At 43.9% G+C, this 25,651-nt stretch overlaps 1 pseudogene; it reads right to left on the reverse strand.

Moving 5' to 3' along the window:
- LOC115510254 lies at positions 1 to 25,320 on the reverse strand (annotated as a pseudogene).
- Between the last annotated feature and the right edge of the window lie 331 nt (positions 25,321 to 25,651).

Below are 25,651 nucleotides of genomic sequence, written 5' to 3' on the forward strand. Positions count from 1 at the left end.
AGCTGCACCCGTCATTGTTTTGGTCCTGCATCACTGTGCAAGTGAGCACTGTCTCCATTTATCATGTTGGCTGGTCTTAAGTTCTAGGAAAAGAATTCAGTTCAGGTATGAGCTGTGGGAACAAAGAGTGAGAGACAGAAATTGATATTTTATGTGGGTGGTTTAAGGAAGGTGTTTTTAATAAAGTGACATGACTGGCGAGCTTGAAAGAGGGAGAAACCGAGCCATGCATATCTGTAGGGGGAAGAAACAGAGGAAGGATACAATCGGACTTCCGTTTCCGTAGGATCACTGTGGCTGAACCTGGAGAGTCTGTTAGGGACGTGGCAATGGTCCAGGAAGGGATGCTGGTGGCCAGGACCAGGGGGCAGTCCGGGAGCGAGCAGTGTGCAGGTGCTGGGTGGAGCTCCCTGGTGGGTGGGAGGAGGCTTGCCCTCGCTCCTGAGAGCTTTCCAGGAATTTTGCAAGCTAGTTGTTCCACTGTTGGCAGCTTGAAATTGGCCACATTAGGAGTGTAGACGCCACAGAAGTGGACAAGCACCACAAACCGGGCTTCTCTTTCTGTCCAGACGTAGATGGTTTAACACCGTCTGGTCGCTGGACATACATTAGGAAGGCAGATTTGAAATGGGATATAAAGAAGGAAATCAAGGAAGGCTCCTGTCTTCTGTACTGCCAGCGTGTGTACATGAGCAGGGGGGTTGGAAAGGATGAAGGTGACAGAAGAGCCAGTGTTCCCATCACAGGGGGAGGAGGGAATCTTCTCTCTGGGATTGAGGGATAGGGCGGGTAGGCAACGAGGAAGGAGGATCCTTTTTTCCCCTTCAAACCAAGATGGGATTCGTTTATATTTAAGAGGGACTGAAGAACCTTACCAAGGCTGGGGAGACGGGGGTTTGGCAGGAATAACCTGTTGGAGCATGGACTTGAATGTGTAGTTCATGACCACCGTCCCCAGAAGATGGATGAGAGATAGACTGGTGTGTGTACCAGGACTTGCTTCTCTCATTCTAGTAAGATATCCATGTGTCAGTCTCCACAGATGTTCCCATGGCCCCTGCTCTGGAATAGGTGTGAAGACCCAGCTCTGGGGGCATCGAGGTCTTTGAGGAGGAACAGCAGGAACTGTGGGCAGGTGAGTCTCTGGGGAAGCAGGCATCTGGGGCAGGGTTGTGGAAGCTTCTAGTTGTTCCTTGTTTTAGGCTGGGCCCCTCAGGGAAGGAAGGAGGCAGCAGAGACCGAGGATGGCATGTAGCAGGGGAGGAAGGAAGGAGCCGTGGACCCATGTTCACATTTCATTATCTGCTCATCATTCTAGAAATGTTCTCCACGTGTCTCCTATGTCCTCGGTGCTGTTTTCCTCCCGGGACACCTGTAGTGAGAGGGCAGAAAGTCCCTGACATGGACTGTGCCTCCTCAACCTTCCTCCCTAGGTCCTGATCCCCCTTCCCCATCCTCTCCAGTCTGTCCCACGGAGGGTCAGAGCGGGAGCCGTCCTCAGAGCAGCCAGGGGGCACCTGTCAGCATTCCTCTAAATGTGGACACCTTGCGCCCAAATAATCTAGAGATGGTTTCTGTGGGGTTTCCCACCCAGGTGTTGCTCACTTAGCCCACTCCCTTCCCAGAAGCTGTAGGTCTCTCTGTACATCCTTTCATAGCCCTTGACCCCATCCACCTCTTACAGGGCCCAATAGTCATCCTGGGAGTTGGGAACCTCCCAGAGGGATCCCTGAGGCTCCAGAGGGTATGAAGGGAGGTGTGTCACCTGCTCTTTATTCCAGGTGGGCGCTGACCCTGTGTGACCTGCGGGCTGCCCCTTCCACTGACCTGGCTCCTTCTGAGACTGACCTGGCCCTGCCCTCCTTGTCCATATCTCACCAGTGAATCCATTGCTTCCTGTGGCCATAGATGGCAGAGACAGAGACGAGCAGCAGCAGCTTGGGGCCCAGGAAGAGAGCCACCAGGAGTGGAGTGGACAGTTCTCGATCTGGAAATGGACAGGAGGCAGCATCAGAGAGGGATCCAGGAGTCCACTCCCAGGGGCCTCGACTTACTCCATCTGAGGGAACCTGCATCCATCTATGCTCTGAAGCTCATGAATTTCCCCTGTGAGAGGCTCGAGGCAGAATTCAGGATAAGAAGTACCTCATCTTGCTCACCTCTGCTCAGGCTACTGGGTGTCCTTCCTGAGGGAAGGGCTGGAGACATGAGCACTCAGTAACATGTAAGTGAGGTTTGCTGACTTGTTCCCCACACCCAATGGGGCAGGTCTGACACTCTCTTCTGAGGAGGGGACAGGCTCATAATTTACTGAGGGTCACAAGATGAGTGGGACTCTGCTGTCCTTAGGATGAATCTGAGACCTTGTGTTTGGACTAGGACAGTCCAACCTCTCAGGGTCATAGGAACGAATGTCAGCCTGGCCTCAAGTAGAGGAAGGACAGTGTCAAGGTGAGCAAGGTGCAAGTCTGCCCTTCTTTGTTCCACACGCGAGCTTTGATGACCCCATGTTCTTGTGCTGAGGGAGCCCTCGGGGTGGCCTGACCTCACAAGACCTGCTGGCTGGAGAACACCCTGGTTAGGAAAGGAAATGGGGTCTAAACCTGGGAGGGGCTTCAAACACCATCCCGTGCCCCTGGACCCCAGTACCAGCATCAGGTAATAACATCATTCTTTTGCACGTAGATCATTGGGTCTGCATGCATAACTTCAGATTCTTTGCCTTTTTACAGTGACTGGATTTTGCTCTTAGATTTACATCAAGAAATTCAAATATGTTTTTGAAATATATGGAATAATCTTAGAGGAAGGAGCAAAGACCCACCATTTTTACCCCTGATGTGTCGGGGGACGGCAGGTCTCAGCTGGGTGGCCCTCTGGAATTTTTTCTCAGTTGAAAAAGCTGCATTGCCCATGTTTGCACCTGCTCCAGAGGGCAGCGTGCAGCAGAGGACTGGAGGAAGTTGGGGTACAGAGGTTTTGCCCCTCCGCTCCATTTAAAACAAGTCAAAAATAGCATCCAGTTCGCCTGTTCTTTGTGCAAGTATGACTTTGCTGTGCTGCATTGTGTTCAATATCTCCTTTTGCCAGTCTTGCCTCCTTCTCTAACTCATACCTGTGAATGGGCACCACACCACAGTGAGGTTTCTCCCTTCTCATATGATGTTAGAGTTTGCTTCCCAATACAGTTGACCTGTGGAGTTTGTCTGGGAGGGGTCTGGAAACCCAGCTCTAATGTGCAGATACCGACCTGGGTCTCAATCAACTGGCTGGCCAAGAGGTCCCCTGCCTGGAGGGCAGAGGAACAGGGGAAGGTCCCAGCTTTCCCTGCTATTGTCACTGCTAAAAGCTCACAGTGGTGACCTGGGATGGAGTAAGTAGAGGTGGGGGGTAACCTGGTAATCTGGAAATCGGTTGGGAATTGTAAGAACTATTGGGTGGATGAGTGTTGCTGAGCATCAACCCTTTAGGGAAAGACAATGCAGACAGAACTCAGACTGGTTGATCTCTCATGATCGGTCATGTGTGAAAGAGGACTTTTGGGCAACATTGTAGACTCCCACCTATTAGATCCCGAGGGCAGAAAAAGCTGAGGACATAATTGGGTCCAACATAATTATAAGAATATTGGTGCTACAAAGAGGATTGAATTCTCAGTTTCAGTATACTGCTCTGCTAGAACAGGGCCGTGATGGGGAAATACGGGAGACAAGTACTGATGTGGGATAGGGACTTTGGGGACAAGGCATTCAAAGCCCTCAGGGCACTTGTGTCTGCTGAGGACAAGGCAGCAGCTTAGCTACTCATCTCTGAATACAGCTTCTGAACCCAAAGAAAAAACAATAAAAAGACAGAAAATTCTATGGAAACCTGGCTTTCAGAAGTCCTTGAAGAGCAATGGCCAAACTCCAAAATGTCTGGGAGACAAAAGAGAAATATCACACAATCTGAAGGCACAATATCTTACACTGCTGCCCTCCCACCCTCACCAGCCATAGGAAAGGGCAGGTGAAGAAGACAAGGGCAGTTATACAAGATGCCGGAGAGTTTTTTAGAAATCCTACTGCCAATATTAAACCCAACTTCAATGAGAAAATATTGGAAATGTGTCCTGCACATCAGGACACAGATCACAGAAAATAATTCCAAAGTATGCCTGACTTAAGACGGTTGGCCCAGATTCCCCAGAGTCTGTGGTCCCTGACATGGCAAGGTAGACTGTGTGGTAACCAGCTATGGTCTTGAGTGGGTCATTATCTTGGACTATCGGAGTGGAGCCAACAGAATCACAGAGACCTTTACAAGTGAAGGAGGGAGGCAGGAGAGTGGGAGCAGGAGGCATATTGACCGCAGCAGAGGGTAGTCTGGAACGGGACCCTAGGAGCTGGAAGAGCAAGGACACAGACTCTCCCCCTGTTCGCCCAGATGGAATGAAGCCCTGCCAACTCATTGTAGACTTTCTGCCTCTAGAAGTGGAAGAAAAAAATTGTGTTGTTCGAAGCCACTAAGCGTGTGCTAATGATTACAGCAGCAATAGGAACCTGATGCAGGGAGTCAGGGAAATTTAAAAAGATAGATGTGCATAAAGGGGGCAGGCATGATTTAAAATGCATAACTTTGGGGGAAAGACAAACGAGATTCAAGAGGTGCTGTTTCAAAGTTGAGCGGTGAAGGGAAGAAGGAAAAATGGGACAGGCACACGTGGCATCCTGAAAGAAGAACAGAAAGATCAGAGGACTCAGAACCTCTCTCCTCCAAGTGCCCAAACCGGCCAACCAACCCCTGTAACATACCCAGTGATGCTATACTGAGAGAACAGAGGTCTCTTAAACTAGAAGTGTTATAAAATACCTCAATAACATAAACGTGAACCGAAAGATGTGCATTCTTATTCCAACCCATTGGGCCAATTATCGCAGTGACTGGAGCCCTGGGATGCCCAGGGGAGACTGTGGCATCCTGGTGCAGCAGGGTCACATAGGCATCCAGCTCTCCAACCCAGACAACCCTAGTGTCCATTTCCGGTCTTAGCACACAAGCAAGTTTGCTAGTTCAGGCACACTGGAAGCACCAGAAGTAACAGCCCTGGTATGAGTTCTAGTGCAAGGCCAAAGACTAAAAACCTAACCCAGGCCAGTCCAGAATAGGGGGTGTTGATTTGCCTCTTCCTGCCTTCCTGGTTCAGTATAAGACTGACCCCTGGAAATCATATGAGGTCCAAGAATAGGTCCAAGAATCCTCTGAAAGGTGGAAGAGGAAGTCAGGCAGTCTAGATGCCTGCAGTCTGGAAGAACACAGCACCAGATATCCTGGCTCCACACTCCTGACTCCCCAAGTGCAGAAGGAAGTCCAGGTGTGGCATTCAAACAAAGAAAGACTAGTATCAATCATCCTAGCTCCCATTTCAAAAAATGAGGAGGAGCAAAATAAACCCCAGTCAAGCAGAATGGGGAAAAAAAAGAGGAGAAAAAACAATGAAATTGAAAATACACAATAGAGGAAATCACCAAAACAAAAGAGTTTGTGGAAAAGATCAATAAAATGGAAAAACTTCTAGTAATTCTGACAATGAAAAAAAAGGCAAGTAGTTCTGATATCAGGAAAGAAATATGATATCACTACAGAGCCTACAGACATCAAAACGATACCAAGGTAATATGATGAGAACTCTGTGGATAGAAATTGGACAACTCAAGAAAATGGACCAGCTTCCTCAAGCATCCGCAAGCATCCAATATGAAATGAAGAATTTGAGTAGCCCTAGCTATTCATACTCTCTCTCTGTATATATATATCCATATATCCATATCCATATATATATATATATATATATATATATATATGTAAAAAGGAATTGTGGAGTCCCATGTGGTTTCACAGGAAAGTTTTTGCAAGCATTTCGAGATGAAATAAAACCAAGTTTGGTACACAGAATAAAGTCTTAGAAGAAATTTTGGAAAATCTGAATATAGGTTCCATTTTAGCTGATAGTGGGAAATTACTGTTAATTTTACAAAGTATGTAATGGTACTGGCTGTGTTGAAAAACGAAAGTCATTAATCACATGACCACACAATTATGGACTCCATTTGCAACTGGATGTGCATCCATGACTGAGTCATTAGTGGACACAGTTAGGCAGTACCTCTAGTGTTAAGAGAAGTTGTTCTCCCCTTCCTATCTCTCCTCTCCTAGTTGGTAGGGTCATGGACACTCGGTGACCCAGTGTTGACCCAGCAATGAGGACAGTGTCATGGGGTATGTTAGAAGGAAATGGGCCTTTGAAAGGTCTTCTGGAACAAAGACTCCTGGAAACATGGCTCAAACTCCTCCATATATTATAAGAGCGAGATAAGATATAATTTGGTCATAGAAAGGGGACCTGTAGGTCCTTGGGACAATGCCCAGCTGTTTTCTCTAACACGTTTGTCATATAGGCTGGTGGTCCCTGTCCTCGGGGACTCAGGTTTCTCTTGATTGGTTTAGCCCATCACCTGGACTAAGGGCAGGACATCTTCTCCATCTGTCCCCCATTGCTCCCTGAGTTGGTCTATAAACTTCGAAGCTCCCAGGGTGGTTGTAGCAGATCAGAAATGAACTGGAATTGGCATCAAGTAAATGTGCAGTGAGTAATCATGATTATTGCTGGCCTGTTGTCCCAAAGCAGGGGACAAAGGTGGTTTGTGCTGTGAGCACCCATGGTCACCATGGAGTCTGGTCCAGACTCAACACTCTGTCCTCAGGGTTCCCTTCCAGAATTTCAGAGTGGCAAGTGCAGACCTTTGCTGAGAAGGGGATAGAAGGGTGTAAGAAGGATCGATATGAAGCCCAGGTGAGAACGAACAGAAGGAGGAGGTGGCTGGCCTGGCGTGGTGACATAATTACTGTCAGGTGAAGGTGCAGGAGGCAGGATGCTAGCGACAAGATTATCTCCCTCCCTCTGTTGTTTCCTTCTCTAATGCATGTTTCTGTCAAAAGATCTAAAAAGCTATGTACCAAAATCTTAACAGTGGTCACTCTTGGAGCATGAGCTTTGGGGAGGGAAGCTCATATCAAAATTCTGCTTTATGTCTGTAGACCTCTAGATTATTCTATAATAGGCATGAATGACTGCTTTTCACATAAAAAAAGAAAAGATAGAATTTAAAGTGCCAGGTCAGTTGGCATCTCGGACTCACCGTGGGTCGTATGGGCTTCCTGGTCCTTCTGGTGGGCAGAGACCACAAGGGTATCGGTTTTGGTGACCACGGGCTGCCCGTCTTGCTGCACCTGGCAGGTGAAAACCACATCTTCCCTGTGGGCGGATAAATTCACCAGGAGCCGGCTCGTCCAGTTAAAGGTCCCATCCTTGTTCTCTATGAGGTTCGAGGCTGTCGAGGCCGTTTCTGTTCGGGACACGTGTCCGTTCTCCAACCAGGTCAGCTGTAGGCGCTGGGGGTAGAACTTCTTCACTTGGCAAGTGACCTTCACCTGGTCCCCTGTCACGGGTTGCTGGGCAACCTCCAAGGTGGGTGGAACTGAAACAGCACAGAGCAGAAGCTCTGACCTCATGGAACAGACACATCACCGGGGAGGGGCTCGAGAACTTAGGTCCCCCCACGCAGCAAGGGAATCACCCAGATCAGTGCTAGGCATACAGCTGGTGCTCAAACACTCAGGGTAAGCTTTGCATGCGAATGAAATCCCCTAAGCACAGTACCCAGTACACAGTAGGTGCTCAAGGTACCTACTGGTAGCTCCTATTAGGGTAATGATGAGTGAAATCGAGCCCCCAGCATGCATTTGGAATCGAATAACTAGCAAAATCCATGAAATCACTGAGCACACAGTGGCTGGATTACACTAGGTGCTCAATAATTGGAGTGGCTATGGGAAAGTAAATCGAACTACCTAGCACGGTAGGTGTTCACCCGGAACTGCCGTTAAAACAGGAGGCGGTGACGGTACCCCTGGGTGCCCGGTGATTGGGAGGGTCTGTCAGGAGGCAGGTTCCAGGGGATGGAAGGCTGGGAGCACGGAGTGGGGGAGGGGCAGGCTGGGAGGCTTGGGGGCCGGAGCTGGGCTTGGGCCGGGGGTGACGGGCATCTACCTCGGAGGGTCTCGGACAAGTTGGCAGTCCCACGAAGAGGAGGGCCCCCCTGCAGGGTCACGTGGGCCACCTCGCAGGTGACCTGGGAGCGAACGTCCCCCGGGGCCAGCGGCAGCGTGGTTGTGCTGAAGATGCTTAGGAAGCGCTGTCTCCCTCTGGGTCCACGGTGGTCTGGGAGGCTGCCAGCTCCTTCCCATTTTTGAACCATTTCAGGGTGATGTTTCTGGGGGAGAAGCCGTGGGACTCGCAGGTGAAGCTCACAGTCTGCTCAGGTGTGGCCCTGGCCGTGGGACCCGACACCACGGGGGGAGAGGGTTTGGCTACAAGAGGAGCATTTACGAGCAGTAAGCATGACTGTGGTCATCCTCAGCAACGACAGGTATGTGACACTGTGCAGAACCCTCGCATGGATTATTTTTTAGCCCTGCTGATAGTGTTGGGAGGGCGGTGTCGGAGACTGAGTCAGGGGCAGGGCCCGCGTGCAATTCCAGCCTAAGTTCAAAGTCCCCGTTGTCTTCTCTGCCAAGGGACCTCCCACCAATCTGGGCACAGGAAGGACATTTCTGGTGGGTGTCACTCTCGGTGTCCACCTCCTCCTCCTACAGTACCCAGAACAGAGCTTGCGCATAGCAAGTGCTTAGTAAGTGCTGAGTGTGGAGGATTCTGGACACATCGACATGAGTGCTATTTGGAGGCAGATGTGAGGATGGGCCTTGTGACTCGCATGTCTCCCAGACTTTCAGTCTCTCATCCTGGGAACCACAGGGCTGGTCAGGATTGAAAAAGGGAAGAGCTGGGAACCTGCAGACCGCGGTTCCAGATTTTCCCACCGTTTATCAGCCGTGGTGTCTTCAGCAAATAGCAAGGCCTCTCCAGGCCTCAACTTTCCTGATCTGTGGAAGGGGCTGATTCAGGGGCACCCGCCAAAGCACCTGATCCTTATCTGTTGCTCAGACAGTGGAGGGCATTCTTACTGACTTGCCGTCACAACCAGGGGACGGAGCGATACTCACCGCTCACGGTGACCTGGGTGCCTGGTCCAGACTTAAACTCCACACTGGGGTTCCCTTTCTGGAACTTCACACAGTAGTAGGTTCCCGTGTCTTCTGGGGTGATGTTACTGATGCGGATGGAAAAGTCCATGTTGTTTCTCCTTGTGGCGTCTGAAACATTTGTTACTCGAGGGGAGTGAGGGTCTCCTCTGAAACTGAAGATTAACTCCCGGCCTGGCCCTGTGCCCCTGAACCACTCGACCTTCCCAGCGGGGAGCAGGGAGGTCAGGGTGCAGTGAAGAGTGGCCGTCTGTCCGGCCGCCACAGACACCGACTTCTCGGGCTGGATCACCTGCAGTTCTGTTTCACCTGACACACCTGGGGGGAGAACAAAACAGCTATTTACCATCCTTCTGCGATCCTGTCCGTCCGCGCAAGTGTTTATCCACAACAGCTTTCACTGAGTGCACACCTTGAGCCCAGCCCGCTGCGTGTACACGGCATGTAGCCCTCGCGACGAGCCTGTCACATGGGACTCTGTTACAGACGAGGAAAGCAAAACAGAGAGAGATTCAGTGATGTGGCACACGCAGGCGGACGGCCCCAGCCCTCTCTGAAAGCGTCGTGCTTCGCCAAATGATCCTGCATGTCTGTGTTCTGGCCCCTTGGGGTGTTACACTCTCTGATCTCTTGCATTCAGTGGGGCCGTGAGACTTCTTTAGACCATTGTGTGTGAGCGGAAGTGATGGATGTAGTTTCTGGGCTGTGTGTTTAGCTTCTGGAACCTCTATGGATCAACTTCTCTCTTCCACAAGCACATGTACAGGTGGGGGTCTTATCCATCAATCTGGATACGTGAGAGACAGTGATGGGAAGAGCTGCCAACACATAATAAACATGTAGCTAGCTAAATGAAAGGTAAAGGAGTGTTTAAAATACCTAGGTTTTTTTTTTTTACTAGAAAGCAATCATATTATATTAAAATATTTCCTAACGCAATGAAACAAATGATTAAAAATGTAGTGCCTGAAAACTGCATAAAGGTACGATTTTGTTATTCTGGAGATTAAGAGTCCAAAATTGGTGTTGCTGGGCTCAACACAAAGGGCAGCTGAGCTGTATTTCTTCTGGGTATTGTTCCTTGCCATCCAAATTCCAGAAGCTGCCCACAATTCTTTTCATCTTCCCAATTTTCTATCATTCCAAATTCTCGCTTGTATTGTTACTTGTCATTCTCTAACTTTGATTTTCCTGCCCCCTTCTTATAAGGACTCTTGTGAATAAAGTGGGGCCACGGTGATAATCTGGGATAATCTCCTCATGTCAAGAGTCTAACCTAATCATTTTGGCAAAATTTCTTTGGCTGAATAAAGAAAAATATTCACATTTTATGTATATTAAGATGTGGTCATCTTGGAGAAGCCATTGTCCTGTCTCCCACACATGTCTCCCCAGATTGTTACAGAAACCAGTTACCATAAAAAATGAAATGAAACAAAACAAACAAATAAACAAACAAAACCTTTGTATGAGTCCAAATTATACAGGCTGAGAAGGCACCATACTGCAATCTGGAAGAAGGGCTTTTCAAGCAGTGAACTGGTGAGAGTTGTGAAATAAAACTAGAAATCAACAACAGAAGTGAAATTGAATCTTCTCCAATGTATTGAAATAAATCTTCACACTGTATTCTTTAAAGCAGTAAAATAAAATCTTATCCTCTTCTTTTGTTTGAATATTATAGTTTTGTATAAAACTAAAGCTAAATGTGACAGTTCATCCAAAAAGGTATAACAGATAAAAAAAAAAAAAAAGAAATACAAGGACACACTCTTAGGGAAATTAGAGAACACCTTGAGATGAATGGAAATGGAAATACAACATGCCAAAACCTACACTCTGCACTGACAGCCACCATGGAGGGAAATTTATATTTGTAATGCCGACATTTAAAGAGAGGAAAGATCACAAGTCATTAACAAGTATACAGCTTAATAAATCAGGAAAAGAAGAAGAGTTAACACAAAGCAAGCAGAATGAAGGAAATAAAAAGGACTAATGTAGAGATAAGTAAATTGTGAATACATGAACAACAGAGAAAATCAGTAAACCCAAGAGTAGCTCTTCAGAAACCAACATAGTTGACAAAACTTTAGCTAGATTGAGTAACAGAGAGAGATTGAGAAGATTTCATTAACTGAAATCAGATATAAGAGAAAGACATTATTAAGTATTTTTTCTATAAATGCACAGGATTCTAAAAGAGTACATCGAACAATTGTACACTGATAAATTGGAAAACCTAGAGTAAATGGAAAAATTTCTAGACACATACAATTTACCAAGACTGAATAATGAAGACTAGAAAAATGAATAGAATATCGCTAGTAAGGAGTTTGAATCAATCAACAATTTCCCAACAAAGAAAAGCCCATGATCATGAAGATTCACTGGTGAATTCTTCCAAACACTGAAAGATAAACTTAACACTGATCATTTTCAAAGTATTCCCAAAAATAAAAGCGGTAGGAAGACTCCTAAGTTATTTTGGGTCATCCTGAGACTCATTCTCAGGGCAGCGTTATCCTGAGACCAAAGCCAACAAAGGCACTACAACAAAACTACAGACCAGTGTCTTGTCTGGATATTGATGCGACAATGCTTGACAAAACATTAGCAATTACAACTCAACAGCATATTAAAAGAATTATACACAATGACCAAGTGGGATTTCTTTCTGGAATGTAAGAAGGATTCAACATATGAAAATTATACAGTGTAATAGGCCACATTTATAGAATGAAAAAAATAACATAGTCATCATTTGATGCAGAAAATTATTTGGCAAAAGTCAACCTTTTTATGATAAAAACAATAAAAAAAACTCGGAGTAGATGGAAGCTTACACAAAATATAAAGTCATACATGAAGAACCTATAGCTGACATCACCTTTGATGGTGGAAATCTGAACAAGGCAAGGATGCCTGCTTTCAGCACTTCCATTGAACATAATACTAAAAATCCTAGAGAATGCAATTAGGCAAGAAAAAGAAATAACATTCAAATTGCAAAGGAATAAGTGAAAGTATCTCTTTGCACATGACATGATTTCATGCGTTGCAACCCTAAAGTTTCCACATGTAAAAACAAACTGTTAGAGATAATAATGAAATCAGCTAATTTGTGCTATACAAAACCAACAGTCAAAAATCAGGTGCATTTTTATATGCTATTGATGAACAATTGTAAAGAATTTTGCAAACCATTCCACTACGCAAACATCAAAAAGTATAAAATATATAGGAATAGTTTGTGCACGGAGATCAAAGGCCTGTATGCCAAAAAGTACAAAACATTGTGGAAAGAAATGAAATGTGATATAAATAAGTGGAAAAACAAATACCATTTGTGGATTGGAAGAGTTCATCGATACTACCTAAAACGATCTCCAGATTCAATACAATCACCTTTTTTTTTTTTTTTTGCAAATTTCAGAAGTCCTTAAAAATTCATATACGATCTCAAGGGAGCGCAATCATCAAGCAATCCTTAAACAGAACATAGTTGGAGAACTCATATCCTTTTTTAAAAAATTTATTGATTCAAATTCAAGTTAGTTAATATACAGTGTAGTGTTGTTTTCAGGAGTAGAACCCAGGGATTCATCACTTACATATAACATTCAGTGCTCACTCATCCCAACAAGTGCCCTCCTTGTTGGCCCTCACCCATTTAGCCCATCTCCCCACCCACCACCCCTCCAGCAATCATCAGTTTGTTCTCGGCATTTAAGAGTCTCTTGAGTTTTGCCTCCCTTTCTGTTTTTATCCTATTTTTCCTTCCCTTCCCTATGTTCAATAAATGTGGAATTTATTTCTTAATTTCCACATATGAGTAAATCATATGATACTTGTCTTTCACTGCCCGACTTATTTTACTTAGCATAATACACCTAGTTCCATCCACGCTGTTGCAAATGGCAAGATGTCATTCTATTTGATCACCCAGTAATATTCTATTGTACATATATACCACATCTTCTTTATCCATTCATCAGTTGATGGACATTTTGTCTCTTACCATAATTTGGCTATCGTTGATAGCGCTGCTATAAACATTGGGGTGCATGTGTCCCTTTGAATCAGCATTTTTGTATCCTTTGTATCAATACCTAGTAGTGCAATTGCTGGGTCACAGGGCAGTTCTATTTTTAATTTCTTGAGGAACCTACATACTGTTTTCTATAATGGCTGCACCAGTTTGTATTCCTAAAAACACTACAAAAATGGTCCCCTTTCTCCACATCCATCCAACATCTGTTTTTTCCTGTGTTGTGCATTTGAGCCATTTTCCCAGGTGTGAGTTGGTACCTCATTGTGGTTTTTGATTTGTATTTCTCTGATGATGAGTGATCGTTAGCATCTTTTCATGTGTTTGTTAGCTATCTGGATTTTTTTTTTTTTTGAAAAGTATCTATTCATGTCTTTTGCCCGTTTCTTCACTGGGCTATTTGTTTTTCCGGTGTTGAGTTTGATAAGTTCTTTATAGATTATCTGATATGTCACTTGGAAATATCTTCTCACATTCTGTCAGTTGCCCTTTAGTTTTGTTGATTATTTCCTTCACCGTGCAGAAGATTTTTATCTTGATGACGTCCCAATAGTTCATTTTTGCTTTTATTTCCCTTGCGTCTGGAGACGTGTGTAAGAAGTTGCTGTGACTGAAATCAAAGTGGTTGCTGCCTGTTTTCTCCTCTAAGATTTTGATGGTTTTCTGTCTCGCACTTAGGTTATTCATTTATTTTGAATTTATTTTTTTGAATGGTCTAAAAGTGGTCCAGGTTCATTTTTTTGCACATCGCTTTCAAGTTTTCCTAGCAACATTTGCTGAAGAGACTGCCTTTTTTCCATTGGATATTCTATCCTGCTTTGTCGAAGATTATTTAGCTATATATTTTTGGGTCCATTTCTGTGTTCTCTATTCTGTTCTATTGATCCATGTGTTGGTTTAATGGGAGTACCATAGTGTCTTGATGATTCCAGGTTTGTAATAGAGCTGGAAGTCTGGACTTGTGATGCCTCCAGCTTTGGTTTTCTTTTTCAACATTACTTTGTCTATTCAGGGTCTTTTCTGGTATCATACAAATTTTAGAATTGTTTGTTCTAGCTCTAAGAAGGATGCTAGTGTTATGTTGATAGGAATTGCATTAAATGTGTAGATTGCTTTGGGCAATATAGACATTTTGATAGTATTTGTTCTTCCAGTCCATGAAGATGGAATGTTTTTTCATTTCTTTGTGTCTTCTTCAATTTCTTTCATAAGCTTTCTATAGTTTTCAGCAAATAGATATTTTATCTCTTTGGTTAGCTTCAGTCCTAGGCACCTTATGGTTTTTTTTTTTAATACAATTGTAAATGGTATTTATTCTTTGATTTCTCTTCTGCCGCTTCATTATTGGTGTATAGAAATGCAACCGATTTCTGTACATTGATTTTATATTCTGTGGCTTTGCTGAATTCATGATCAGTTCTAGCAAATTTTTGGTGGTATATATCAGATTTTCCACATAGAGTATCATGTTGCTCTGAGAAGAGTGAAAGTGTGACTTCTTCCTTGCCAATTTGTACGTCTTTTATTTCTTTTTGTTGTCTTATTGATGAGGCTCGAAGTTGAATATTATGTACTGTGTTGAATAACAGTGGTGAGGGTGGACATGCCTGTCAAATTCCTGACTTTAGGGGAAAGCTCTCAGTTTTTCCCTACTGACAATAATACTAGCTGTGGGTCCTTGTATATGGCCATTATGATGTTGAAGTATGTTTCTTTCTCTACTTTCTTCAGGGTTTTTATCAAGAAAGGATGTGTGTTTTGTCAAATGCTTTTTTTGCGTCCATTGAGAGGATCATATATTTTTCATCTTTTCTTTTATTAATGTGGCATATTATGGTGAATGATTTGTGAGTATTGAACCAGCCATGCAGCCCAAAAATGATTCCCACTTGAGCAGGGTGAATAATTCTTTTAATATACTTTTGAATTCAGTTTCCTTGTACCTTGTTGAGACATTTTGCATCCAGGTTCATCAGGGCTATTTGGCCTGTCATTGTCCATTTTAGTGGGGTCTTGTCTGTTTCTGGAATAAGAGCTATTGGCTTTGTAGAATGAGTTTGGAAGCTTTCCTTCCATTCTATGTTTTGGAACATTTTGAGATGAATGGGTGTTAACTCTTCTTTAAATGTCTGGTAGAATTCCCCTGGGAAGTCATCTAGCCCAGGAGTCTTGTTTTTTGGGAGATTTTTGATAACTGATTCAATTTCTTTGCTGGTTATGGATCTGTTCAAATTTTCTGTTTCTTCCTATTTCTATTTTGGTAGCGTTTGAGTTTCTAGGAATTTAACCACTTTTTCCAGATTACCCAGTTTGTTGGCATATAATTTTTCATAGTATTCTCTTATTATTGTTTGTATTTCTATGCTTTTGGTTGTGATATATCTTCTTTCATTCGTGATTTTATCTGTTTGGGCCCCCCCTTTTTTTCTTTTTAATAAATCTACCTAAGGATTTATCAATTTTGTTTATTCTTTTTTCTAAATTTTTTTAACGTTTATTTATTTTTGAGACAGAGAGAGACAGAGCATGAATGGGAGGAGGGTCAGAGAGAGAGGGAGACACAGAATCAGAAGCAAGCTCCAGGTTCTGAGCTGTCAGTACAGAGCCCGACGCGGGGCTCGAACTCACGGACCGTGAGATCATGACCTGAGCCGAAGTCGGACGCTTAACCGACTGAGCCACCCAGGCGCCCCCAATTTTGTTTATTCATTCAGAGAACGATTTAGTTTCAATGATCAGTTCTACTTTTTTGCATATTTGTTTTTTTATAATTTATATTCATTTTTGAGAAACAGAGTGCAAGCCGGTGAGAGGCAGAGGGAGAGAGGGAGACACAGAATCTGAAGCAGGCTCCAGGCTCTGAGCTGTCAGCACAGAGCCCAATACTGGGCTCAAACCCACGAACTGTGAGATCATGACCTGAGCCAAAGTCAGACACTTAACTGTCTGAGCCACCCAGAAGCCTCTATCTGTTCTACTTTTTTATTTGTTTGCTTTTATATCATTTATTTCTGCTCTAATCTCCATTACTTCCCTTCTTCTGCTGGTGTTAGGTTTTATTTGCTGCTCCTTTTATGTCTCCTTTATGTGTAAGGTTAGATTGTGTATTTCGGACCTTTCTTCTTGAGATAGGCCTGCATTGCAGTGCATTGTCTCATTCCAAATGGTTTGGACTGCTGTATTTTCATTTTCATTTGCTTTCATGTATTTATTTCTTCTGTAATTTCCTGGTTAAACCATTCATTCTTTAGTAGGATGTTCTTTAATCTCAGTTTATTTAAGAGGGTTCCAAATTTTTTCTGTGGTTGATTTCAAGTTTCATAGCATTATGATTTGAAAATATTCATGGTATGATCATGATCTTGTTGTACCTGTTGAGGGCTGATTTGTGACCCAGTGTATGGAGAACATTCCACGTGCTCTCAAGAACAATGTGTATTTTGCGATTTTAGGATGAAATATTCTGAATATATCTGTTAAGTCCATCTGGTCCAGTGTTTCATTCAAAGCCATTGTTTCCTTCTTGATTTTCTGCTTAGATGATCTGTCCATTGCTGTAAGTGAGGTATTAAAGCCCCTACAATTAAGGTATTATTAACAATGAGTTTCTTTATGTTTGTGATTAATTGATTTACCTATTTGGGTGCTCTCAATTTGGGGGCATAAATATTTAAAATTGTTAGAACTTTTTTTTTTTTTTTGATGGATAGATCCCTTAATTAGGATTCAATGCCCTTCTGCATCTCTTGTTACAGTCTTTGGTTTAAAAATCTAGTTTGTCTGATATCAGTATGTCTACTCTGGCTTTCTTTTGATCTCCATTAGCATGCCAGATGGTTCTCCACCTCCTCACTTAAAATCTGCAGGTGTGTTTTGGTCTACAGTGAGTCTCTTCTAGGCAGCATATAGATGGAACTTTTTTTTTTTTTAACCCATTTTAATCCATTTGATTGGAGCATTTGGTCTATTCAGAGTCATTATTGAAAGATATAAATTTGGTGCCATTGTGCTACCTGTAGAGTTCGTGTTTCTGGTGATGTTCTCTGGCCCTTTGTAGTCTTTGTTGCTTTGATCTTTTTATTTTTTCTTCCACTCAGAGAGTCCCCATTAAAATTTCTTGCAGGGCTGGTTTAGTGGTCACAAACTCCTTCAGTTGTTGTTTGTCTTGGAAAGTCGTTATCTCTGCTGCTGTTCTGAAAGACAGCCTTGCTGTATAAAGAATTGTTGGCTGCATATTTTTCCCATTTAGCACATTGAATATTTCTTGCCACTCCCTTCTGGCCTGCCAAGTTTCAGTGGACAGGTGTGCTACTACCCTTATGTGTCTATCCTTGTAGGTTAAGGACCCTCTGTCCCTAGCTGCTCTGAGAATTCTCTCTTTCTCTTTGCATTTTCCAAGTTTCATTATGAGCTGTTCAGGTGTTGACCTGTTTTTGTCGATTTTGATGTGCGTTTTCTGTGCCTCTTGGACTTGAATGCCTGTTTCCTCCCCCAGATTAGGGAAGTTTTCAGCTATAATTTGTTCAAATAAACCCTTTTCTTTTCTTCTTCTTCTGGGACTCCTATTGGGGAGTAGGGATATTGCCTTGCTTTATGGAATTACTAAGTTCACTAAGTCTCCCCCTCATGATTTATTGATTTCCTTTCCTTTCTCTCTTTTTTGGTTTCATTATTTCCCATACATTATCTTCTATTTCACCTATTATCTCTTCTGCTTCTTCAGTCCTCATTGTGACTGTATCAGGTCGGCTTTGCATCTCAGTTATAGCATTTTTTATTTCAGCCTGATTAGATTTTAGGTCTCTGATCTCTGCAGCAAGGCTTTCTTTGGTGTCTTCTATGCTTTTTCCAAGCCCGGCTGGTAGTCTTATGACTGTTATTCTAAATTGGGATTCAGAGAAATTGCTTATATCTGTTTCCAGCAAGTCCTTGCGTGTGATTTCTTCTTGAACTTTCTTTGGGGAATATTCCTCTGTGTTGTCATTTTGCTAATTTTCTGTTTTTTGCATCTTTTAAAAGCTTGTAAAGTGTCCAGCACCTAAGAGTACTGCTATATTCAAAATATGTCATACACTGTTCAGGGCCTAGAACTTCATGAAATGTCTCTGGTGTATGCTGTGTGCACTCTGACATTGTGTTTTGGTTGCTCTTTCCCACTGTTAAGTCTTCCGCAGAGCTCCTCCTTGCTTGTAGTGGGGATTCTTTAGACCTTTAACTAGGTATGCTTTGATTTGTGTGTTGAAGTAAGCCTGGAAAAGTCAGGGGGAAAAAAAGCCTGAAAACAAACCAAAACAAACCCAAAAGGCTGATCTCCGAAAATAAAAGGGAAGGTAAGAAAACAAGACAAAAATAAAGAAACAAAAAAAGGGGGGGAGGAGAATCAAAAAACTAAGACTGATTCCAAAGGAAAAGAAAGGGGAAAAAAAGAAAAAAAGAAAAGAAAAAAAATAAAAAGCCTTATCTAAAAACGAAAGAGCTAGAAAAGTAAATGGAGAAAAAAAAAAAAGCAAGAAATCATGAGGCTGACTCCAAAAGAAAAAAGGAAGAAAGAAATAAAAGGAAAAATGTAAGCCTTATCCTATTTCCAGAAGTACTGGAAATACTTGGTGTCATATCCAAGAAATCATTCCCTAATCCAATATCATGACCTCAATATAGCTGTGTTTGAGCCAACTATGAAAGCCCAGGGTCCCCCTACTTCTCTGCCATCTTAACTCATAGTAACTATTGGAAATCGTAGGTGTCATTTTGAAGCACTTAATCTTTAGTACAATTCGTGTCTGGAGGGAGCTGGCTAAGCTGGTCTTGTGAAGGAGAGGCTGGCTGCCTGGGTCAGACTCAGTCTTGCCCTAGTAAATAAGCATTTGTCATACCCAGAGCCGGGGTGGGGACAGACGGGGTTTTGTGTGAGTAGGTCCCGCTTCCACTGGCGGCCGCTGCACTGCTCTCTGAAGTCCCACCGTGTTCTCGTGGGGAGAAAGGGGGAGGGAATTGCACCACCCCAATCTCATCCCAGGACTGGGGATCTCACACTTCCCGCTGTTCAGGCAACCCTCACAGAATAATGAAGGCACTCAAATTGCCCTGCACCATAGAAATCCTTTTTTTCTTTGGTATGGGACTGGGATTCAAAACCTGAAGTCTTAAAGGACCCAGCACTATGCTGATCCAGTCCTGTCCTCCAGGGGTAGAGCCTCTCCAGACTGTATCTGGAGTCCCTTGTCCCTCAAAAATAGTCCCCTGCCTGCACAGTGCATGAAATCTATGGTGCAGCACAGCAAAAAGCAGCAAAAGTTACATTCCCCTTGGATGTATCTTTGTCCATTGATAATGAAAGGCCTTTCACTGATGCATGCAGGGTCTTTGGTGCTCGGAGAAGCAATATACCCTCTTCCAAAAGTGCTCCAGGAAGGGGAATGTTTTTTTTTTCCAATGCACCTTGGAGATCCCTACGCTCCCAGGCCAAATCCTTTCTCCCCAGGAGCTCACACCACACCTCCACCCAGAGAAAGTCATGCACTTCCAAAACCTCAGAGTTTGAGTTCCAAATGCTGTTTGCAAAAAATCCCTGTGACACTCAGTACATCCTTCTCCACAGTCCATGCTCCAGAGAGGTTTTCCTCTTGTGCAAATTCGATGCTGCACTTTTTCAACCCATCTCTCTTTCCCTTTTCTGTCTCCGTGGAAAGGGTTGCCCTCCTCTCCATGGCAACACTATTTTTCTCTCACCCACTTCACCGTCCACATACCTCACACCTGCCACACTGTCTCCTTGCAACTGAGGAGATCCTTCTGCCACTGCACGGATCAGTTTCTTGGGTGTTCCAAGTGATCTGACCTCAATATAGGTGTGTTTGGAGAACTATGAAAGCCCAGGGTCTCCCTACTTCCCTGCCATGTTAGTTCCTCTGAGAACTCACACTTCTTGATTTCAAAACTTACTACAAAGTGTTATAGTCAGATTACTGTGGTACTGAAAATATCATAGAGATATAGAGCAATGGAATAGAATAGAAAGCCTAGCAATAAACCCACACATACATGGTCAAATGATTTTCGACAAAAGTGCCAAGATCATGCAACAGGGGAAAGAACAGACTTTTCAACACAAGTTGCTGGGAAAACTGGATATCTACATGCAAAGAATGGGGTTGAACCCTCACCTTTCTCTATATAGATGAATGAACTGAAATTGGATGAAGGACCCAGCACTATGTTGATCCAGCATACATGTAAGAACTAAAACTATAAAATTCAGAGAAAAAAACCTGTAGACAAAATTCATGATATTGGATTAGGGAATGATGTCCTCGTATGACCCCAAAAACACAAGTAACAAATAAAAAAATATACAATTTGGACTTTAGCAAGATTAAAAACTTTTGCACAGCAAAAGTCAATAGACGATATCAAAAGTGAAAGGAGAACTTACAGAAGGAGAGAAAGTATTTGCAAAGCCTATGTCTGAGACAGGATTAATAACCAACATATGTAAAGAACTCCTACAACTCAACAACAAAATAACAAACAGCTCAATTAAAAAATGACCCAAGGACTAGAATAGCTATTACTCCAAAGAAGATATTCAAACAGTGAATAAACCCATAAAAAGATGCTCAACATCACTTGTCATTAGAAAAATGAAAATCAAAACCACAATCCCTTTGAATAGCTTTTATCAAAAACAAAACAAAAGAAAGAAACACCAAAATGAATACAAGAAAATTAAACTTCAGAAAATAAAGATTGAGTAAGCTATGGAGAAATTGCAACTCTTGTATGTCATGGGTAGGAATATATAATGGTGTAGCCCCTCTGGAAACAGTGTTCGTGTTCATGTAGAATTTACCACAGGATCAACCAATTCCACTCTTAGGTAAATACCCCCGAATTAAAAGTACGTACTGAGATACTTGTACATCCATGTTTATAGCAGCATGATACATGATAACCGAAAGGTAGCAGAAAGAATTCATATCTATGCATAAATGAATGGATAAACAAAATGTTGATGTAGACACATACAATGGAATGTTATTCAGCCTTATTAAGAATGGCCACCTGATATGTTCCCTAATTGGATGAACCTCGAAAATATCATTCTAAGTGAAATATGCCAGAGATGAGGACAAATACGTGATTCCGCTTACGTGAAGTATCTAGAAGAAACAGCTTCATAGACACAAGGAAGTAAGATAGAAGTTACCGGTGGCTGTGGAGGAAGGAGGTGTGGGGAATTCTTGCTTAATGGGTGCAGAGTATCTGCTTAGGATGTTGAATAAATTCCTGAAAGGTACAGTGCTACTGGCTTCACAACTATGTGAATACCAGTGAATTGTATCCTTAAAAACGGTTGATATGATACAGATTTTATGTTGTGTATATTTTAGCACAATAAGAAATACGTACTGAAATAAGGGGATCACCCCATGTAGTGCCTTTGAATTGGACTACATGACTCAAGGAAAGAGAAAATGTGTTGTTCTCGGGGCTGGTAGATTTGAGAAAATTGCCCTTGAAGGGGGAGATAGAACCACGGGAGCAACTAAAGCAAGGGCAACAGCAAGCTTCAAACTCATGTTCTCAACAGAGTTGTGGATGGTCGGCTGTGTCTGGACAATGAGTTATGCCTTGAAGGGACACCAGTCACGTTTGGGGCCAACACTGAACTTCAGGGGCCAGATTATGCAGCTGGATTTCACCGCCTCCATGACAATCCAGTGGCTGCAGACCTAGAGAAATACACAATCGTTCCTTCTTACTTGAGATGTCCTAAAAACTTCGGCAGGATATAAATCAGAGGAGCAGGTTGCTGCGACACCACACTTACATCCTGTGTTCTGTTGATTTCTCAGCTACTCCTCGGGGAGAAAATTTGTGGTTCGTTCTTGCAGCGTGTGAGCTGGTAAAACCCTGGCAGTTAGTGGTATTTGCAACTAAACATGTCTCCTAAGGAGAGACCACGCTATTACTGGCAAGTCTTGCACGTACCAGGAAGATCGGGTACTTTGGTTTGTGAGTCTGGAGAAGGAGATTGGGGCTATGAAGCTGAACTGCTAAACAAAAATGGGAAGAAGTAGGACTGCATATGGGAGGGAGACATGGAGAAAACAAGGGAGGGCAGAGGTGAGAGGGATCAGAGCGTCAAGAGGAGCCAAGGAAACGTGTCGACTCTGCCATCTGTGTGTTTATAATTCTCATATTTCCATCATGGGGCCAGGCCTTGCTCCTTCTCTCTGGATTTGTATGTCCAACCAGGACTCAACTTCTTTCTTAGATGGAAGCAAACCTCTCACTGTCAACACTGCCCCCAACTGAACTCCTCGGTTTTCCCCCACATCCTTGTACATCTCAGATGAGGCACCTTTATTCTCCGAGATGCTCAGGTCCAAGCCCTTGGGAACCAACCTCTCTTTCCACCCCAAATCCTATGCATCAGGAGATCCTGTTGTCTCCCCTTCTGCCTGTACCCACAATCTGACCTCTTTCCCCTTTCTCTCCTGGCTGCTGTCTTGGTGCAAAATGCTTTTCCTTGTTTGCACGAACACGACGAACTCTTGAATGCTCTCGTCGCTTCTGTCTGTGCCCTATGGTGTCTAATCTCAACCAAATGCTAGCATAAGTTAAAACTCATGGTGGATCATGTCATTTCTGTCTTCAGAACCTTGCAGGGGCAACCATTTTGCTCAGAGTGATAGCCCAAACCCTTGAACAGAACAGGAGGATTCTACTCTCCTGCTGTTCCCGTGCTGTTCGGGAAGGCTCTTTCCCCAGAAGATCACATGGCTCACACCCTAACTTCTTGTAGTCTTTGCTCTAATCTCCCAGTTCAATGAACACCCACCCAGGCTACCTCTTTAAATACATCCCACCCTGAAGAGTCTCTCATTGTCTTCTCCAGCTGTACTGTCATGTTTTTCCTTAACACTCATCACTTTCTAGTATACTATGTGATTTACTTATTTGGTATGTCTGTTGTTTCTTTTCCTTTTCTCCACTACAATACAACTTCCATGAGGGCCACTGCTTTCCCTCTTTTAATAACCAGTATGCCCTAAGCTCATGTAACAGCTCTGGGCACCTAGGAATTATCCAGTAAATATTTGGGTCATATGTGAATTGCCCAGTGTAACCCCTTTCTGAGACCCTGCCATCTGTTTTCAGTGGAGAATTTCTCGGAAAAAAATATCAGAATCTGGGTTTCCCATGAAGAAGACTTGGGGGAAAGTGCTGGAGAGAAGCAAACCACAAATGCTCTGTCTTCCCCACATCCCACCCTTCCCTCCACCCATTGGCAGATCTGCAGAAACCTCATGGGGATGGAAGTGGGGCCATAGGGTTTGAGAAGAGCCATGGTTAAGCCTGTGAGATCTAGAATCAGACTGCCTGAGTGCAAATCATCACCCTGCCATTCACCACTGAGTGACCTTGGACTTTTCTGTGCCTCCTTTTTTCTCTGTGAGCAAGGGGGACATAGTGTCTACCTTGGATACAAAGATCACAGGACATAACAGACGCGTGCATTTCCAAGTGGGTGTTGCACATGGTGAGTGCTCAGGAAATTGGAAAGCTATTACACATGAGATTTCTTGAGGCATGTAGGCGTCAGCTGACACTAGATGATTGGGATCAGGATGTGAATATGAATAGAATTGCAGGTGCAGATCATACAGGCAGGAGTCCCCACATACTCTATCCCCTTTTTTTCCTCCCCACCCAGTCCAGCATGGAGGAGGACCTTCAAGGTAGTAATGCACAAATTTCTCATTTTACCTAGAGGGAAGTTTGCTTGTCCCAATACCTGGTGGTGAGTGAGCAGTTAGTTTAGAGAAGTAGAAAAAGGGGGTGGGTAGCTGAGAGACAGGGAACCAAACACCTGTTCAGTGTGCATTTCTTTTTTTTTTAATTTTTTTTATGTTTATTTATTTTTGAGACAGAGAGACAGAGCATGAACGGGGGAGGGTCAGAGAGAGAGGGAGACACAGAATCGGAAGCACGCTCCAGGCTCTGAGATGTCAGCCCAGAGCCCGACGCGGGGCTCGAACTCACGGACCGCGAGATCGTGACCTGAACTGAAGTCGGACGCTTAACCAACTGAGCCACCCAGGCGCCCCTCAGTGTGCATTTCACATAGAGTGGATGCGATGTGAAGAGAACAAGAAGGAGAGTGTTGTCAAATTTCCCATATGTATGCATATTCACTTGTGTGTACACTTTCTCAGGTACTCCTATGTGTACACACAGACACACACACACAGACACACACGCACACACACAAGTGCATTCCCAGGTATGTATTAAGGGTAGCCTAGCAGCTAGTATATAGATCATTTTGAGGATCAAATGAAATTGTAATACAGGTTAAAAACTCAGCAAAATATATGGCACATAGGAAACATCCAACACATCGTTAACCAAAGTTTGGGAGGACACACAGCAGAACTGGAACTCTGGAGACCTCAGAGTGTGCTAAGTGATGCCTCTTCTTCTGTTTCCCTCTCTGTATTTTCTGATGTTTGTTTAGTTAGCCTCCACCGAGAAGCCAAGAAGCATAACACGGTGAAAAGAATGAACCGTGGAGCTGGGTGGCCTGGACGTGAATCCCGGCAGCTGTACTGACTTAGGTAGGTGACACTGGCCCAGTTCCACTCTCTGCCTGAGTTTCTCCATCTGCCAATCGAGAGTACAGTCCTAGCTATCAGGCAGGAGTGTTGTGAGAATTAGATCATTTAATACCTACAAACTTGTCCTTGTGACAGATGGAAGCCTCCACTGTCTGGATGCCTCTGGTAACAAGCTGTAGGTGATGGATGCATAGAGGAAATGCTCAGATCCCCGACTTCCTGCTCTCAGATGACACCCAGTCCTTGGTCTTCTGTGGCAGCCCTGGGTAGCACACCTCTGGTTACCTGGAAGCCCTTGATGTCCAGGGACATGGGAGATGTTGTGGGATCAGGAAGAGGGGATTGTACCCCAAGGCAGTGCTTACCTGTGAGTCCCAACAGCAGAGCCAGCAGCAGGTAAGGAGGCAGGTGGGGCCCGGAGGCAGGGGCCAACATCATGGCGGCCTGAGGACCCTCTCTGTGCAAATATGTGTGCTGGGGAGAATGGGCCTCTGTTCTGTGGTGAAAAAACCCCGCTTCCTTCCGTGATTAAGAGGAAGCACCTATGGTGGGGTGATGGCTGTGAGGCAGCAATCTGCTTCTAGATTGTGAAATAGAAGTCAGGCAGAGAAAGCCTCACTTGGTGAAGGGTCCTCTTTTCTTTTTCAGAGAGAGTGGAGAGGCCCAGGAGAAATGATGCTTCCCTCCTACATGGGGCCTCTGTCCCCATCCAGTGGGCCTCCCTCCCCCCCCCCATCTTGAGGCCCCAAATTGGGTGTAGAGATTACTTAGAAAAATTGATAAAATAAAAGAATTTGTATGTGCTCTCCTCTAACCAAAGAAAGAGGAAGTGGGT

The sequence above is a fragment of the Lynx canadensis genome, chromosome A3, assembly GCF_007474595.2.
Source record: "Lynx canadensis isolate LIC74 chromosome A3, mLynCan4.pri.v2, whole genome shotgun sequence".
In the NCBI taxonomy this organism is placed as follows: domain Eukaryota; kingdom Metazoa; phylum Chordata; class Mammalia; order Carnivora; family Felidae; genus Lynx; species Lynx canadensis.